A 20,050-nucleotide genomic window follows, 5' to 3' on the forward strand; every position below is an offset into this window, starting at 1 on the left:
ATGAAGATTTTTTTCTACAACGTCACAAATGAGGATTAAACTTGCAAATGTAGCACAGGCTGATGTGTCCGATAGCGGTCTAACAGTCGACAGTTCTCTGTCCACATTGAGTATGGTAGTTTGTATTTGCCCATGTCCTATAGATCACTGGCAATTGTTTTAAAGGCTGCTTTGAAAAATACGAGAATAATTAACTTGAATTCAGTCAGTTAGGATACAGTCAGATCAAGAAAAAAACCCCTTCAAGTTACTTTCGGCTTTTGTCCGATGTCTTTTCATCCATACACTTCGTTTGCACTGGAAAAAGTGTTCTTTGCAAAATTGAAACACATGTGTCCAATAACCTGCAAGTTTTGTGCAATAAAACGTTGTTGTTACCCTTAATTTTACCTTCAAATAACTCTTTTGATCTTGACACAGTAAAGTAATGGTGGCCCACCATTCCTTATTATTTGCCATACCAGCGGCATTTACATAATATTAAATCAATTTATGCACCAAAAAGCCTTGAAAACTACTCTGCTGATATAGCGTTTAGCAGGTCATAATTTAAGTGTAAGTCGGAGAATCAAGGGCTTTGGGGACCCCTAGTCAGAGCCGGCCTTAGCAGATGCGGGGCCCGATTTGAGAGATCTGACGGGGCCCTAAACAGAACGGTGATACAAAATCGAGGTGCCGACCGATTTTTCTGATTCAGGCAAGGATTCGAAACTGCCCCAATTGTCCGTCTTCCTTCAAATTTCTACATCACATTTCTTTTTTAATTTTTTTATTATTATTATTATTAAATGAAAGAATGAATGAATGACCACAAAAATAAGTGTAAATTTTAAGAACGTAAGAAAAATAGCTCTGAGAATATTTATGCTCAATCATATGCGTTTGGTACACGAGAAAAGGGGGGGGTAAAAAGAAGTGTGGGGGTTAGGGAATGGCGCCTCGGCTGCTGATTTCTTGTTTTTTTTTTTTTTTTTGTAAAATTGGACGATATTGTGGGATTTTAACATGATTGATTAAATTAATTCCAAAAAATGTGGAATATGGCCTCCAAAACCGGGACGGATGACCACTGTAGACTTTCTTCTTTCAATTCAAAGTTCGTTTATCGTGAAATAACACTAGAAAAGTCCATTTAGTTAGAATTTTATTTTCGTGGAATAAATCAATCCACCCATAAAAAATCATTTTATGTATCGATCATTATTGTGCAACTTTGAGAATATGAAAAGTGAGGGGGCAATTCCCTTCACCATTGGCAGTGAGCGGGCGGTTGCTCCCCCCGCCCGAGGGGGGGGGTACTCTCGTACGAGCCGCCTACGCAATTTACAGCTTAGACGGAAAAAGAAAATGCACCAAAATTTATCAGTTCTAAAAAAGGGATTTTAGACTACATGCAAAAAATCAGCCGTCTTTGCATGGGATGTCAGAAGTGGAACGGAATTGCAGGGAACGGAGGAGCTCTTCTTGGGTAATTTTTCGAAATTGAAGTTTAAAAACAGCAGTTTTGGTACGGAGATAAAAGTTTGGGGGGGGGGGGCGTTAGAGGTCAGATAAACCACCCACGCTCCCCGGAAGGGTCTTCAAAGCCAACGTCTAAAATCGCAAATTTGGACAATTCTGTGTAAAATGAAGGGAAAGGAGTAAGGCGGAGGTTTCCTGCCTACCGAATTATTTTAAAAATTTAAAAATAAGTTTAGATTAATTTTGGTAATGATAGGAAATTAAGGGTTCCTCTAAAAAAAAATTTCCGGAATTTTAGTCCCAAGGTGATGTTGATGAAAATGGAGATGAAAGGAATTTAGTGATCTCCTATCGAGGGCTTTAAGGCGCAATTTTAGACTATCGTTGGTGACGTTAGGGCATTCAGTGACTCTTTGAAAAATTTTCCATATTGAAGTGTTAAAAACTCAATTTTAGGCTCTGTTTGGAAACAATGGAAGAAAAGGGAAGTGATTCTTCCCTTATTTTTTTTTCGAAATTGAAATCAGTTTTATGCTATCCAAGAGAAAGAAGGGTTCGAGAGTTCTCTCGTAGTAGTATTTTCTAAAACGAAAATTTTAAGCTATTGTGCTGATTCTAAAGAAAGGGGTCATTAGTTAGGAAAAAGGTTTCAGATAACTTTATCAGAAAATATTTTAAAATTTAAATCTTAAAAGCAATATTTTAGGCTGTCTTTGCGGCAGGGGCGTGCACGGGGGGAGGGGGGGGGGCAAGAGATGGGATATCTGTTGTCCTGGGCACGAGCCTGAAGGAGATCCAAGATTTTTTAAACTAGGGGTGAAATATAGGGGTAAACAATATAAAAGGGAGGCTGGGAAAAGTCATTTGTGACGGCCCAAAATTTCTGTGCTTTGGAGACGTTAGAGGAGAAGAAAGGGAGGAGGGTGGTGAAACTTATGAATTTTCCTTCCTTGGAAATCCTTTAAAATTGAAACTGAATGATGTACTTTTAGTCAGTTTTTTTGTGATAAAGTTGAGGTAAGGAGTAGCTTCCTCCTGAATTTTTTGAAATTGAATTTTAAAAACGCATCTTCAGTCACGTTAGGGGAGATATGTCAGGATTTGATGGATGCTCCAAGAAATTTTTTGGGCTTGAAGACTTAAAAACCTATTTCCAGGCAATATGTAGAAACGTTAGAAGATTAATGGCAATTTGCTTTATAGAATTGTTATGGAGAGGTTTTACGCTAATAAATGCACACAGTATTTGAAGTATCTTTTGTTTGCTTATTTTTCAGAATTGCACCTACGTTAGTGTTAATTGTGTATTGAAAAAATTGTCATTACTGCTGAGTTTTAAGATTTTTTATCAATACAAATGAAGAAAGTAAAAAAATAATAAAAGTAAATATATAAATGAAATAAATTAAAAAGATTGCTTTGGAGATTCCTGAAATTTCGGAATCTCGGGGGTAAATTTCCGCATTGCCAATGTGATAGTAAGATCCTGGGATAGGGGCCCGTATTAATTGCTGATAATCATTAAAAATTTGTACTTTGGTTCCCCACTACCTAGTTCCTTTCTCTTGACCGACGGTTATAGGGTACAGCGGGTATGGCCTTAGATATGGATTTAAAAATGTTCAATCGGCCATATGTTTTTTTTCTTCTTCTGGAAATGTATCTGATACTACTAGTTTCAGATAGGTTTCTAGGGACAGATATTTGCTTACTTTAATAGGGATGCTAAAAGTCTCAGGGAATCCCCCCTACTCCCTTAATCACACTGAAAGTAGCTCCATACCCCCAGCTTAAATATCAGTTAAGTATATTATAATTATTATCAGTTAAGTTCATTTGAACTTTTTATTTTCTTTATTTTCTTGTTTATTTTTGCGAGGGGAAATTTTTTTTTTTTTTAGAGCGGGGCCCCTGCTGGCGCGGGGCCCCATTGGGCTCTTTTGCTCTAATTGGCTTAAGGCCGGCTCTGCCCCTAGCTTAGGGGCCCGCCAAAAAATACAAGATTTTTTTTCGTAATGAATGTTTTCATTTGTTTTGGAATACAAAACTTTGCTAAATATTTTTTAATTTTATTGTTAATGTAAAAATTAAATTGTTATTGCTGGCTCTGTTTAAACAAGGTTTATGAGTTTAGCGGAAAACTCTCTCCCACGGAATGAGAAAACTATCTGGAGTGACATCTAGCGCAGAATGAGACCACTCAGATATCACTCCATGCTAGTATGGAGCTCGCTATTACTGCTTAAATATTGCATTTTTTTTCTGTTGATTTACAATACTTGAAGACGTTTGAATTTTTTATAATTGTTTATGTAAGTTTCTAATTACAGTTCTTAAAATTTTTAAGAATGCTCTTCAGAAGTTACAGCTAGCATAAGCTAACAAGGCAAATGGAAAAGGCAATATGAAATACGTCAGCTGAACACTTGTGGTGAAAACCTAACACCAAACCACGAAGAAATGAAGCAATTTAAGCAGAGAGAGCTTAATGTGAGATCAAACATTTAACTGAGATGAAACAGACCTTAACTACAAAATGCTACTGAGTAAGGGGTTCGTAGCTAGGACTGAATCACAAACAATCCCAGCATATAAAAACAGTTAAGGAGAGAGAAAGAGTTACCATTCTCTGGCCTGCAGTAATGCTACATCAAACCACAATATTGAAGATGCCGAAACTTGGAAGCAAAACAGTAAGAATACATCAGGAAGGCAGATGATGATTTATTTCATTCATCCCGAAATCTCCCATTTGAAATATCTGCAAGTGAAACAATGGCATTAAAGAGGATTAAATAATTATGAATTAATAATAATTAATGCAAAGACGGACAGACAGAAACAAAAAGTAGCAAATTGCTACATTAATTTGCTTTTGATTTAGAATGCTTTTTGTATGATTTTTCTATTTTAAATCAATAAAATTACGGAGTTATATCATGGCCAGGTCCAGGTTATTGACAATTCCATGTTTTCCCTCTTTTCTAGGTGCATAGCAACCCCTGCGTAAATGCACGACCATGTAACATTTCAATTAATCTACACTAAGTTCAATTTTTAAAAAAATTGGAAGGAATTCTTGGCTGCACATTGAAAAATTAGCAAATGGTTGACTTAACAAATTTATGCTTGTTTCACCTGGCAGTGGTGCAGCGTTATGGGGGGGGGGGGGCAGGGTTGGCAAAAACCCTGGTTTTTTTAAAAAAGCCCATGGACTCAGGGTTTTTTTTAAATAAAACCCAAAAAAACCAAACTAAAGTTGGGTTTTTTAAAAGAAATGTGGTTTTTTTTTTTGTCTTTTTTAAGGAAAATGTGGAGTACTTGTAGCATATTGTTGGCGTAAGTATATGGACCAAGTGCAAAAATTGTCTTTGGGTAAAAAAAAGCTGGAAAACTAGCTAAAATTCAGCGTTTTCTGAAGAAAAGTATAAAAGACGAAAAAACCCAAGAATGGTGAAGTTTCAGATTTTTTAATTTTCATTATTACCAACAGTTAAGGCTAAACATTGTTACATCTCGAGTGATAAAATCTATTGTTCGTTTGCAATTACAACATTTTTTTTTTGCATTTTACTTTATTGTATTTCATTTTGTTATGCAAAACTACTGTAAAACCTCAAGTAGTTTAAATCCCTTTTTATTGAATTCCAGCTTAATCAAGACATTTCTTTGAATTTTATGTTGCCTGTTTCTCTATTTCTGTGTACAGAGTAAGAAATATTAAATTTTTTCGTAAGATAATGAAAATACTGTACCTGTTCTGTTTTCTGTCGACCGTTTGAAAAATCTGTTTACTTCTAAAAAAATATACCTTGTGTTTATTCCAGATTTGTCACGTGTTGGTGAGCAGAAAAATAATTCACATGAAAGCCTTTTAACTAGATTAGTTTCCTCTGTACGATCTACAAATAGAAAATCAGACGTGACAGGACTTGGTCAAGATAATTTGAGTTATTTATTGACCAGTTTAAGAAAAAAATTAAATACATTTATTTAAAATCTCTGAAGTATATTTTTAATGCCGTTAAGAGTCAACAAATACTATTAAAGATCAAAATTCATTTTTTACGTTAATTGTCTGTGGTGAAGAACAAATAAAAAAGAAGTTTAAATTGAGAAAGTATTTAAATTAATAAATATTTTTAAAAACTTCTCAGGAAATTTAAAAAAAACCCAAAAGTGGGCTAAATAATGGGCTTTTTTAAATGGGTTTTGTCAAAAAAACCCATTGGGTACAACCCAATTGGGTCCAATTGGGCCAACCCTGGGGGGGGGGGGGGGGGTAAAGCACCTCTCAAAGGCATTTGTTTTAACATAAATGCAAATTCTAATACAGTAGTTTATACGAATGAAAGGACTCTTTCAATCAAAATCTTCCCTTCAGAAGGTATTTTTGATTCTAAAAAAAAATCCAGAAGGTATTTTTGATCAAAAAAAAAAAAAAAAAACCCATCCAGAAGAAATTTTTGATAAAAAAAATAACCTTTAGAAGGTATTCTTGATCAAAAAACCCTTTCAGAAAGTATTCTTGATTTAAAAAAACCCTCCTGAAGGTATTTTTGATCATCCCCTCCCCTCCAGAAGGTATTCTTGATCAAAAAAAAAAAAAATCCCCCAGAAGGTATTTTCGAACAAAAAACCCTCCAGAAGGTATTTTTGATCAAAAAATCCCTCCAGAAGGTGATTTGATCAACCCTCCCCCCCCCCAGAAGTTATTTCTGGCTGTTCTAGTGTTTTGCTATTGAAATGAGTCAATAATAGTAAGGTAAGTATAATTTGTCATATTTAGGAAAAATTAAAATGGCAACAAAATATAAGCATTCAATTTTGTTCAAATTTATTCACTTACACTTTATAAGAGAAACGAAAATGAAACGGCCGACTAGTGGCTCCATGCATGGCCGACTACTGGGTTTCTATGGCCGACTACTGGACCATTTTCTCATATTAACAATATAGCTTGGTTTTTAAAATAAAAATATTATTCCAGAAACAAGTTAGAGAATCATTATCAGAAAGGTACAGCCTAAAGTTTTACATCGTTTTTGTTGTTGTATTGACAGCTGAAATTTATAGGTTAACAAAACTTAACAACTGATCTCTAAAAGGCTGACTACTGGAGCATTTAACCTATTTGTTTTTTATTTTCTGTCACAGGCTATTGCTAGTACTTAACTGTAAACATTAAAACCACTAATTTTTTTTTCTTGTAATTTCTACATGATTTTTTAACATGGGATGGTAATGACACTTTGTGTCAATTTTACAAACTAACGCATCATTATCTGCAAAATAAATGTACATATTTTATGAACTAGTGTAGTTTTCCCAAGATACATATTTTGTCTTTCGAAAAAATGCCAAACTGCATCATTCCTGAAAAATTAAAAAATTAAAAATTCAGGTTTGCAAAATTCCACATTGCAGAAGAATGACCCAAATATTGTATAAAATTAGGATTTGAATCAAGAGTGATGTTGTAAATAAACCAGTTCAGTTCATGCATTGTATGTTAACTTGCTAAAAGGTCATTTCATAGCATTTTGTCCAAATGTAGAGTTTACAATATCAAGCCCGGATCTGTGTACCTGCAGTGCAGGTATGCAGCTCATGTCCTTAAGCAGCCCTCCATGTCTTTATGCGGCTCACGTCCTTAAGGGGTCTAACCGCCCAAGAAATTGAAGAAAAAAAAAGAATAATACTAAGACTTATAACGTTGCAAATATGCACTGCTGGCGTCTGTGGAGGGGTTCTACAGATTTTGTTGCAGGGGGAGGGGGAAGTATTTATAGATCCGGGGCTGCCCAACAAGATTTTTTTTTTTTTTTTTTTTTGCCATAACTTATTTAATTTACTTTTTACTGTTTGATTAGCATTGTTTTATTTTTGGTTAGTTCAAGCAACACACCAACTCAAAACAAAATAATATTCTTATCAAACAGAAAATTAAATAGTTCTGGCAAAGAAAGTGTCTAGTTGCATACTCTACATTTTAACAAAATAATGTAATCAGGACCAGGGTTTTGGACAGAGCAGGAAGATTATCATCCAAAAGAGTCTTAAACTATCCAAAAGTGTGCTAAAGCTAAAGGGGTCTAATCTAACCAATTTGTAGTTACTATACTACTATTAATGCATAAATATAAGAATTAATTAGAGGTAATTAATGAATATTTGATATATTTTTCTCTGAAATGTTCATTTAAAAAAATATTTTATGTGAATAAATCGCTAATAACTCCATTATATAAAAACTCCCTTCTGTAACAGTTGGTAAAGTTATGAAAAGAAACTTGCAACACTACCAAAGTAATTTCAGTTCCACTTATAACTCAAAGGACTATTAAATGTAATATTTAGAAGCTGATATAAGAAAAATAATTTTAGCATAATATTTTTAATACATTCTTTTAAAAATCATAAATTGAAGAATAATAGTTTGATGAATAAAACTTGAGTGCTTTTGTTTAAAAACCAGTGCAATTTTTGTTTTCAATTTATGTTTCTAATATAATTCATTCTAAATTTAAAATAAACAATTAGAATATAGTAGCTTGATAAATTTTAGAAAAAATGATCACCATTTTCCAAGGGGAGATTAGGGATAATGTAATTTTTGATCATGAAATGACACTACAGCCAAAACTAGAAAAACTACTCTAAAACTAAAGGAGTTTTAAATATACATTTTTTTCTTCTGATGAAAAATTATCATTTATTGCAGGGTAGACTGGGGGACGTTTACACCTATACGCAGTGCCCTTTTTCCGAAACGAGTCATAACTGGAGATCCAAAAGTCATACCAAATTGATGCTACTCCCTAGCAAATAGTCTCACAAGTTTTTGAGCATCCATCGAGCTTCGGTTCAGCATGCAGATGAAAAAACTTTTTCTACCAAGTTCCCGCACAGCACACTCGTCTATAAAACGACTATATCTCGTCGAAACTCATCTACATCTAAAGGTGATATCTATTCTACAACTAATAAACGTCATTTCTAGATGTTCTATTAAACATCTATAACTGGACGTCTATTAGTTATCCTTTACAGACGTAAATTAGATCATCCACAAGGGTCGTCTACTAAATGTCGAATAGAAGTGTCCAGTAGAATCAGCACAAACAGTGATGGGTGAAAGCGGATTGCGGTGGTGCTAATTGCTGCAAAAAGTGAATTAAAAATAGTTCATTAGTTCATGTAACAACGGTTAAAGGGCTAGAACTTTATTTTTAAAAAATATTAATGACAATGATGATATTTATAATTTATTGAAATAATTGGCAACACTTGTTGCTATGTTATTAGTGTTGAAGCACGTGCTTCAACGTACGTCGAGCAGCACCGCCGCTTTTTACTTCTGATATTTTGGCGTCTGTTTTATAGCGCCTTATTGATTTCGGTGAGCTTATTCATCTTGTTGATGATTTCTGTTTCAAAATGATATATGGAAATAAGACTGTTGGATAAAAAAATAAGCTTACACACATGAAAAATTGAAAATAAGGTTTTAAGTTTAATAGTGTAATTGCAATAAGTACTAAAATATTGAACTGGCAGATTACACAAAAGTGTATGAATGTTAAAAGGTTAAGGAAAATGTAATGTGTCGTATAAACATTACAATTAAGAGTCCAGAATTGAAAAAACGTGTGCTGCGTTAATAAGCGCACCTAGAAGACGTTTTTTAGATCATCTATAACTGTTCTTGGTAACGTTATCTAGCGCTATGGATATCGTCTAATAGTGCTCTAATTCCACCATTTTTTTATCCATTGTAGTCGTCTTTTCGACGTTTATAAGACGACTTTCGACTGTTCGGAGGGGACATTTCGACGAGTTACGGACGGTTTTTAGATCAGTTATAGACGAGTGTTTAGACCAGATTCGACGACTTTTCAACGTCTATTCCACCAGTTTATGTTGTGTGGGTTGAGTCAATCTTGCGTTGAACGTTTTGAAGCTTATTGTGACTAAATAATACAGTAAAGAACAAATAAATATATAAAAATTAGCAGAATTTTATCCTTTTTTGAGAGGTCATTTGTATGGACAGAAAACATATTATATTTTGTTGCATGTAAAAAATAAATCCAAACTTGCCAACGGAGCACGTCTACGCATGTTCATTGGGGCACATTTACGCACGTTCTGTGTCTTATTACTGTCTTACTTCAAAACGGGGCCTGGACGCTTTCTTTGCTCTGCACTGTTTCAAACATTTAATATTTTTGTGTTATTTAGTTTTGAAAATCACCATTCATTTCTAATTAAGAAACAGATTCGCATCTCATAGCTTACAATAATATAGCGTTGTTGTCTTCATGCCTATAAAACATTCTTTAATTAATTGTGTGTCATTTTCTTATTATTGAAGTGTTTTAAGACTTTTAAAAAAACATTTAAATTTGGTTAAATATTTCATGCACTTACTCCTTGTTAGAATTTTTACTATGTGTAAACTTGCCGCGGGGACATTCTGAAACCAAAAGTTTTCACAAATTATTTTCTATTTACATCAATCTGTTGCCAAAGCTAAACTGAAACAATATAAATAAAATAAAATGTATTCACAAGGCTAAACTATGAAACACTAGTGCACGCAGCAAATGCAATGAATGGTGGAACCAACCTAACCAAAAAAAAAGGGCATTATAAGCTTGAAGCGTAATTATAAACTCAATTTAAGCATTCTAGAGTTTTTTTTCCGGCTGTAATTTTAATATATTTGTCTGGTGAGGTTTTGGTGATGATTTAACGGGAGGCAACCCTATATTTTGGCGCTAAATGATATCATTCTAAGACTTGGCGACAAGGATTCTTCCTGTACCCTGTACCTCGTGCTTGGTTTAAAAAATGGCTTGAAGAATGTAGTAATGAGTAATGTGTTAATGTATTTATTATGATGAGATTTTTACAATTAAATATGCATGAAAGTAAGTGAAACATTTTCTTGGATGTGACTATAGTAAGTTGTATCTTTTTGTTTTTTTTTATTTTGAAAAAGAACATGTTCCTTTATTTATGCTTACTGTCTGACCACGGATTGTATGGAATGACAAACACCGTTTTTACAGCCGGAAATGGATAAATTTATTATTTTTTTACATATGTCAGCTTTTGCAGAAGCAGAGTCTCATTCAAATGAGCGGAATACGCGCGTCAAATTTTTACTTTTCCCCCTTATTCACATAGATTCGTTGATCTGGACGTTTGAAAATTCCATGCAATCTGTAGTTGGACAGTACAACGGTCATGAAATTAAAAGCATGTATTAAGATTTATTATGGCTAGGCCTTAGGTTTTTTTTCTAGATTATCATTCTGTGCATCTGTACTTTCTATCCGGACAAAATTTATATTTATTTATGCCATAATTAGACGTCTTTCAGATATCTAATATAATATGGGAATTGTTGTTAGTCGTTAGCTTGCATAAGTGTGCATTAAATAAACGTTTCTCGTGTGCTTGAGATTTTTGCTCCCCCCCCCCCTTGAATAATCGAAACTATTAGGCTTCTTTTAATTTCCCGCCTAAATTAACGTACATTTCTTTAAGACGTCCTCAAGGATTCTTCCTGTAAGCGTGCATGTATTCACATCATTAAACGTTTATCCTTTGTGAAACATTCAGATGTTTCCTTTTCCTTGCATAATTAAAGCTACTGAGTTACTTAATTATCCAAAATTAACAATCATTTTTCTCAGACGTGTTGACTTTTGTCAGAATTGTTCCTGTTCAGCCTTTAGCGTGCGTAGATCTGCGTCAACTAGAAATCTGTTATCGTGAGTAAATTGTTTAATTTCCTTCATTTAGTAAAACCATTTTGATGTATAATTAATTTAATTACTGCCAGAATTAAATTTATTCCTGTCATCTATTCTTAAGGGCAGATTCCTCCTGTTAGCCATTAGCGTGCAAAGATGTGTTTCTAATGAACGCTATTGAAAATTGTACTGTAAAGCATTTTTGTTCCTTGAACAATTAGGAATATTTAGCAGCAAATTTAATTTTCTGCCAAAATTAACTTTCTTTCAGATATCAAGTCTTAAGTAAGGATTCTTTCTGTCTCCTGTGTAGTTCAGCATCAAATAACTTCATTCTGACATTTATTTTCTTTTCCTGTTGCATAGTTGAAACTATTTAGGGCCATTCTTCCGTCACATGTGGGACAAAAATACGCTTAAATTTCATTAACATATCGTTATATCTCTTAATATTTTAATGAAACTGGGGGTAAGCAATTTTTTTAATCTTTAAATTTGATACAAAGATACTTCTGAAACAATTTTGTTATTTAAATTAAAATTTATTTACATGCGTCACGTGCGTTGACATCTAAAGTCAACCTCTGGTAACTTGCTTGTGGATAATCTAATATTTTTGCTCTATTAATACAGCAATGCTTAAAGCGCTTATCACACGATGCAACTTTTCACCCGATTCCCTCCAATACCGGACTAGTCCAATATACCTCAGATGCTTCGGCCAAGTGAGACGTCATCATTTCTATTGTCCGCCTTTAGTCCAAGATTATAGCTTCCGAGCAATAAAGTTGGGTAGAGTTGGTCTTTCGACCAATAGGAAAGCATCTGAGTGCACGGGCAAATCCAACATGGCTGACTGCTTGAATCCGAATAGAAGACTAAGAAATTTATTAAATAATGGACTTTATTAGCGAGAAAAAATGTCTATGGGATGTTAAAAGTCCCTTGTACTGCATGAAGATTTATAGGATATGGTTAATGAGGGAGTATTTTCAAGGAATTGATTAATCAGCGATTGCCGAAAGCATGCATACTACTTACATACGGTAAAGATATCCTTTTCGATGTTTATTTATATGCTTGATATAGTGCGTGAAAGAAAAATCTTATATGCTGTGATACCTTTAGTTTTATTGTTGTTCGTGCTGAAATTTCGCCTGTAAATTTGGCTAATTCTTACATTAATTCGTAGTTTTGTTTAAAGGTACATTGGCGACAGTACCGGTACATATCGACGCCAAATGATTGTTTACATTTTACTGAATACTTGTCAAATTACTGGAAAAAATAACAATAATCTTAATTTGATTATTTGCCGTATTATTTCTCATAGTGCGTATGTGCGAAATGTAAAACTGTTTACATAAAACAGTATCATATAAAAAGTAGGCTGATGCTTGATACATAATTTTTATATTAAATGTTTGTAAAATAGTTTTTGAGGTGTTCTAGAATAGTGAGAAATTCTTAATTTCATAAGATTCAAAAAACAACTTTTCATTTTGCAGTGCTAATAAATCAGTATTAATCCTGCTTGCAAATAATTATCATTTTGTCTTGCTTTTAGTGTTAAAAAAAATTAAAATTAATCTATGTTATTGCTTTATCATGATTTAAAAGTGAGTTTCTGAATTATTTTGTAAGAGAGCTGTACATAATTTTTGCTTCTCAGTTACAAGGATCCCTTTCAGCCATTCATCTGTGCAAATGAATGAAGAAGGATATGAGAAAGACCTTTTAGTGAAATCTTACCATTAAACGCTAGCTGGTTTGTCGATATTGACAGGTTAAATAAATTAAATTATCTGTCATATTGGTTAACTTGCTGGTTACTCTTTTCATCCTTTGAGTTCCGGTGCCAAAGTAATTGAAGAAAACCACAAGTCACTGAGGCATTTACAATTGTAATAGTTCAGTTGGTGATGGCTATGTTTTAATTCAAGGAAAAAAAAAAACAAGTTTTTCCCATTTGAAGAGAATTCATTGCATTTAGCCAAGAAGAAATGAAGATTTGAACCCAAGCATCATTACTTTGAAAAACCTAGAAATGTATTCCCTCTACCAATTTTTATTACGATTTCATGGTATTTTTTTATTCTGTTCTTTTATTATAGTTTATGCTATTTTTTTAACGAATAGTTCTTTACCTGAGTAAAGCATGATTGGAACATTTGCTATAGTTTTTATATTTAAAATAAACATTGTTATTCAATTTGGTGTACTTGCTGTTCATGTCATTACTTTGCGAATATATTAACAATGTTGCACCAATTATTTGGGAACTATTCGGTTTACGGCTATTTTTTTTAACAATCCGGTATCTGATCCAGCCAGCCCACACCGTACGGGATATCTGACAGATTTTTGCAGGATATCCAGTAGTTAATCTGATATTGATATGGGGGTTATCCGGTATATATGTGGGGATTATCCGGTATGAAGTGGGGTTTGATGGAAAATTTTCAATTAAATGGGATGATGTAATAACTTTTTCATGTTTCCTTCATCAAGTTTTGCCTTTAGTAGTTAAGATAATAATTTGCATTTTTTAAGACTCTACCTGAATTTTTTGAACACAGTAAGATTTCTTAAAGTTGATTTTTTAATTATGAGTTTATTAATTTCTTTTTTAAAAAATAAACATTTTTAGCACAACTCTTAATGATGTATTTTAGATGTTAATTTGCATTTTTTATGACTATGTAGGGGGAAAAGGGGCACATTTGAACACGGGTCACATGTGTACATGGCATATTTTACTAAGATAACCTCAAGCAAAAAATATTTAAAATTCTCAAAATATGACAGTACCAGTCCTATCTCTTGGTGACATAATCTTTGTTTTAGCGGAAGTTGTATATAATTTTACCAATATGTCCTTTCCTTGGAAAAACATATTTTAAACCAATTATGGAGCTAAACTTAGCTGTTGCAAACCATTATATGAACATGCAAGTGAATTTATGACATAACTTTTTAAATTGAATCAACTTCTTTTGAAAGTCAGCTGTAAGGTAGATAAGATAGGGTACTTGTGAATATAACATCTTCCTGCATATGTGAACACTTTCCATACCTCTTTCATAATACCTGTACCTCAGAGCCAGACGGATGTAAGTCCAAAAATTGTGATTTTCAATTTGTTCATTATTATATTGTACGTAGAATCCTATTCATTCCGCATCGAGCCATGTGAATGCAATTCTAAAAAAAAATTATATTAATTTGGATTTTCGGCATCTTGAATTCAGATTATGTTTTTCGCAATAACGAGCGTGTGTGTGTTTGTGTAGGCGCATGTATGTGGGTGCGTGTATATGTGTATGTATGTGTGTGCGTGTTGTGTATGCAGTGCTGTGTGTGTAGGAGTTCGTGTGTGTGTATGTAGGCATTTGTGTCTGTGTTGAGCGCATGTTCAATCTTTTGCATGCGGCAGACAAAAGTTTTTCCTCTCGCCTCTAAAGTTACAATTATATGACTTACGTTGTTCTGACCTGAGGTACAGATATTAATATTAGGGTTGAAAACACTACGTACTGGTGTCGGAGTACAATTAGTTTTGGGATACAGGAGTCAGAGGACCTAAAATGTTTTCAAAAAATTCTGTGTACAAGCATGGAGAAAGAAAATCATTGAATTAGTAATTTAAACTTTTTCATTTTGTAAAATTTTTGACCTGAATAGGGAAAAAATAATCTTTTACTAATAATAAAGATGAAAGTCTGTGTCTGTCTCTGGATCTCTGTACGTCTGTTACGCGCATAGCGCCTAGACCGCTCGGCTGATTTTTATGAAATTTGGCGCAGAATTAGTTTGTAGCATAGGGGTGAGCACCTCGAAGAAATTTTTCGAAAATTCCATTTTGTTCTTTTACTATTCCAATGTTAAGAATATTTTATCAAGGAAATTATCATAACCTGGACAAATAAATTTCCAATTTATCATAACATGGAACCGTAACATTTGAGAGCAAATGAACACAGCAAATTGGCGAGAAATTCATCATCCATTATTTGTAAATATACAGGCAAACCAAACCACCTTTTATTTTTCTACTACTGGCAAAGCCGTGCCAGTACCGGTACTCAATAAAGTAAGACAAAAGGGATGAAAATAAGGAATTTCTGCCGAAGCTGCAGAGTGGGAGTACGACTAATTTTGGGGGTGTCGGAGTTGGAGGCCCTAAAATTTTCTCTAGCATTTCTTTGTACATGCATGGAGAAAGAAAATCATAGAACTAAATTATTCAAACAATTTTTCATAATGTACATTTTTAATCTGAATAGGGAAAATATAATAAATTAACTTATGAAGTAAAAAAAAAAATGGAAGTAATGAATTTCTGCCACAGCTGGGGAGTCGGATTACGACTAATTGTATGGTACAGAAGTCAGAATTGGTAGCTAGGCATTTCCCTTCAATTCCGCAGCATTAGTAAAACCATTTGCGTTTCATATTCCTTTCATTTTGGTTCAGTCATGTTTATCTCTTGTGTCAATATTCAGGTCTACGAGATATGGCATTTCAATTTTAGTGATAGCTTTTTTATCTATTCCTTGATACCAAAAATTGAGAATGTATTCAAAATCTGCACAAATCCCCTCCCCCCTTAATTTTTTTTAGGTGATAAAAAATAATGTTTTCTGTCATTCTGAATGTTAAAAAATTTTCAGTTGTTCAAAAAATACTTTTAAAATAGTTAAATTGGCAAATACCTTTTCTATATACATGTTCATCACCAAGAACTTTTTCCAACTGTTTGTTTGAAGCAAATTCACCTTTAAGTTAGGGATTTATCTTTGCCTTAAATTTTCCCTTAGAGGCTAATGTTACATTCCTTTGATGCGTAAAAAATGGAACAAAATATATTTCAAATCAAAAAGTAAAATCTAGAAATGAGGTGTGCTCGCTGAAATTTTTCAAACAGAAAGTTTGTTCAAATCTGACTATTCACTCAAAAGTTATGTGTGCTTGTGGGGGGGGGGGGGGCAGCAGATTTCTAAATGTATTCTGTGGGAAAAAAAGCCTTTTTGTTATTATGAAATTGATATAAAATTAATTTACTTCAGCTGTTAGTCTCTAGTTAATTAAACCTACATTAATAGCACTTTTTTTAGGAAAATTTTAAATTCAATAAATTTCTTCTGCATTTCTGCGCACTAACGAGGTGAAAAAAAAATCATGGAACTAAATTATAAAAACCATTTTTCATAAGGCATTATTTTGAATCTGCATAGGGAAAAATTAATAACCAAACAAATGAAGACAAAAAAGACAATTTTTATGCAGTTAAAATTTAGCACCTTTTTTTACTTGAAAGTGAACAATGACAAGATTTTTATTGAAAAAAGGAAGGAAGTAAAAAAATAGCATACGGAACAAAAAAAATGTATCAAAATAAAGTCCTTTTTTTCAAACATTATTTACTAAAACTATCGGCGATGAAACAAGTAAAAAAAAAAGCCCGCATGAAGAGATAAAAACTTATTTTAGCAAACCAAGTATTTGTTTTGAGAGCAGACGATCCGAACTTTTACGGCAACCCACAATAGTAACGATGACGTCATGGTTTAGAAACAAGTCTGAGCTCTGCCAGTGTTGGCTGGTATAGAGGATAGCTCGAACTTCAGCGTTGCTTGGACTTGTCTCATGTTGGATCGTGTGATAAGCGCTTAATACAGCAATGACGAAACAAATTGCAGATTTTGAAAGCTATGGTTCCAATGTAAAGGAAACATATCTCATAAGTTTAGAAATAGTTATTTAAACCATTGAAAAAAAAATGTCTATGCCTATTCCATTGAAAATGGTCATTTTGTCCCGCACGTGATGGTTTCTGTATTTCATAAAAAAGAAATAATTTTTGAAGAAAGTTTTGGCTAAAGAAGTCACACATGCGTTTGTGATGTCTTAAGCAACAAAATTTTGTTCATTACCCTTTTAAATTATTATTTTTTATGAAATATATGAAGCGTCACGTGCAGGAAAAAATTACCGTTTTCCGTGGAATAGCCCTTTAACTGTTCAATTTCCTGGCAAAATATTTCCTTCAAAAATTAACTCTGTAAAGGTTCTTCCTGTTAAGTCCCCTTCCCTTCAACCATCATATCTTGTCTTCTTGTTGAATATTCTCCCTATTAGCCTTCCCGGGTGTTCCAAAAATGAACATTTATTAATTTTCATATTCTTGGTGTCAGAAATCAGTATGCTGTTTAATTTACTGTCAAAATTCATGCATTTTAGGTATTATTCTTATCCAGCATTATAGATGTGTAACAAATAGGTGTTTATCATGAGTAAAATACTTATTTCCTAATCCGTACATAATTAAACTATTTAGCTGCTTAATTCATTACTTAACATTATATGCCAGATTTTTAATTTCTACTGAACTTTAACTTTGTCTAGCAACAAATGAAAGATTTTTGTAGTTTGCTAAGAGCTAAATTATTTAAGCATGAAACACTATTCTATTAAATAAGTAGGGTACCTGGTACATTTGTCAATAGAACCTGAAGTATAAGTTCACCTTTCAGTGAGCAGTCATTGTTAGAGCAATGATTGAAATCTTTGAGATTGTGGGTTTTTCACTGGTCAATCATCAGTTCCAAGTTCATCTGATGCACAAAATTCCTGTGGACATGTGTATAAAAATGCTTTATTTCAGTGTGCCCAAAGTTTAATGTTCTATTTGTATTATGAATACATTTTTCGCTTATTGTATATTTTTCAGAAGGGTTCCTCCATGTTAGTTTACCAAGATGTCAATTGTTTGATCCTGAATAGCGAGAAGATGGATGATTTCAAGGAAACTTAAAGCACAACACTAGTTGAATTTAGACTTTGCATGACAGTTACTTTATTAAAGTCTGCTGCAAAGTCTTAATTTTGCTGGTAATAATGCTTTAACTGGACCTTGCAATGAACAAGAACAACCATTAGAATCTTTGAAATGGTGGGTCTATGCTTTGCAGTCAGAAATCAGTATTAAGTTCATCTGATGCACAAACTTCCTGTGGGATAAGTATAAAAATAATTATTTCATTGTGCCCAAAGTTGAATGTAAAATTTGTACTGTGAATTACGAATACATTTTTTGCTTATTGTATCTATTTTTCAGAAGGGTTCCTCCATGTTAGTTTACCAAGATGTCAATTGTTTGATCCTGAATGGCGAGAAGATGGATGATTTCATGGAAACTTAAGGCACAATACTAGTTGAATTTAGACCTTGCATGACAGTTACTTTATTAAAGTCTGCTGCAAAGTCCTAATTTTGCTGGTAATAATGCCTTAACTGGACCTTTCAAAGAGCAAGAACAACCATTAGAATCTTTGAAATGGTGGGTCTATGCTTTGCAGTCAGAAATCAGTTTTTAAGCTCATCTGATGCACAAACTTCCTGTGGATATAAGTCTAAAAATAATTATTTCAATGTGCCCAAAGTTGAATGTAAAATTTGTACTGTGAATTATGAATACATTTTTTGCTTATTGTATCTATTTTTCAGAAGGGTTCCTCCATGTTAGTTTACCAAGATGTCAATTGTTTGATCCTGAATGGCGAAAAGATGGATGATTTTATGGAAACTTAAGGCACAATACTAGTTGAATTTAGACCTTGCATGACAGTTACTTTATTAAAGTCTGCTGTGAAGTCTTAATTTTGCTGGAAATAATGCTTTAAAACCGAATTGTTAAAATTCAAGTGCATTTAACATCATTTATAGTATAGTGTAGACTGTAAATATATCATTCCAGTGGCTGATGTAATAAAAAGCATTTACGGAATTAATATAAAGGGATGTTGTCACTTAATTTGTGACTAAAACCCTCTTTATGAATGCTAACATTTTTAAAGCTAATTTTCCCTCGAGATAAAAAGTTTGGTTTGAACATTTTTACTCAATCGCAGATATATTTTATTTCTGGTTTCTGGTACAATTATTTTGCTTAGAATTGTAACACAGCCGGTTTTTAAAAAAAACTGTATTATTCTATTTTAAAACAAATTCTTGCTTTTATCACACCAAGAATGAATACGCTTCTCTAAGCTATTTCTGTAGTTAGCTCAGTAGTCTGAAGTTTTTCCTGGTGCAAAAGTTTCATCAATGTCAAAAGAAAACATTTACAAAACGTTCTTTGGCATGCTGGAATTAAGCAAAGTATTCAAGTGAGGGGAATCAAAAGAAAATGAGAATTGAATCAACATTGCATTTTAAATAAAAGGTATCAGCAAAACTTAAGTGTATATTAGTAATGGTATATATGCTTATGTTATTGATATGTTTCAAAAATCCCATCAAAGCAATGACAGATATAGTTCTTTCAATTATGTACTTAATATTACATTTCAGAGCTATACTTAAAAAAGAAAATGATTGTCTTTCTTTGGGTCAAATATATTTTTCTTGTACTTTGATTGTTTTTTACAAAAGCACTATATTAGTAGTAATCGTGAAAATAATATACATAGTTTGGTAACATGTTTAGCATGACAGTCATTTCGGCATGTATTTTCCGTGGGGGTTTTTAAAATATCATTCTTTCAAATTAACAGAGGAGTAATTTTAAGCTATATTCATATTTCAATGTCAAGAACATTTGAGCAAGAGCATTAAAAATATTCGCACCATGTTGAATGTAAGTGCTGAAAACCATGTGGAGACATTCCTCAATTTATCACACTAACAAATTTTTAAGAATGTTTTATTCTGGATTTGGTTATATGCTGTAATTGCAGGCTTTTTAATAATTGTCTTACAATGTGAGCTATATCTTACATTAAAATAAATGAATTATTTCCCTTTTTGCTCTCTTTTTT

General features: G+C 33.0%; 1 long non-coding RNA gene across 2 annotated transcripts in view; it reads right to left on the reverse strand.

The window, feature by feature from the left end:
• LOC129233149 (uncharacterized) overlaps nt 1-9,981 on the reverse strand; it is a 41,340-nt gene extending 31,359 nt beyond the window's left edge. For both annotated transcript variants that reach the window (XR_008581432.1, XR_008581431.1), the window contains exons 1-3: nt 9,895-9,981; nt 5,217-5,363; nt 4,085-4,222 (exon numbers count right to left, since the gene is read on the reverse strand). This is a non-coding gene — a long non-coding RNA (uncharacterized LOC129233149). The remainder of the gene's footprint in view (nt 1-4,084; nt 4,223-5,216; nt 5,364-9,894) is intronic.
• Between the last annotated feature and the right edge of the window lie 10,069 nt (nt 9,982-20,050).

Source organism: Uloborus diversus, unplaced genomic scaffold (assembly GCF_026930045.1).
Source record: "Uloborus diversus isolate 005 unplaced genomic scaffold, Udiv.v.3.1 scaffold_207, whole genome shotgun sequence".
Taxonomy (NCBI): Eukaryota; Metazoa; Arthropoda; class Arachnida; order Araneae; family Uloboridae; genus Uloborus; species Uloborus diversus.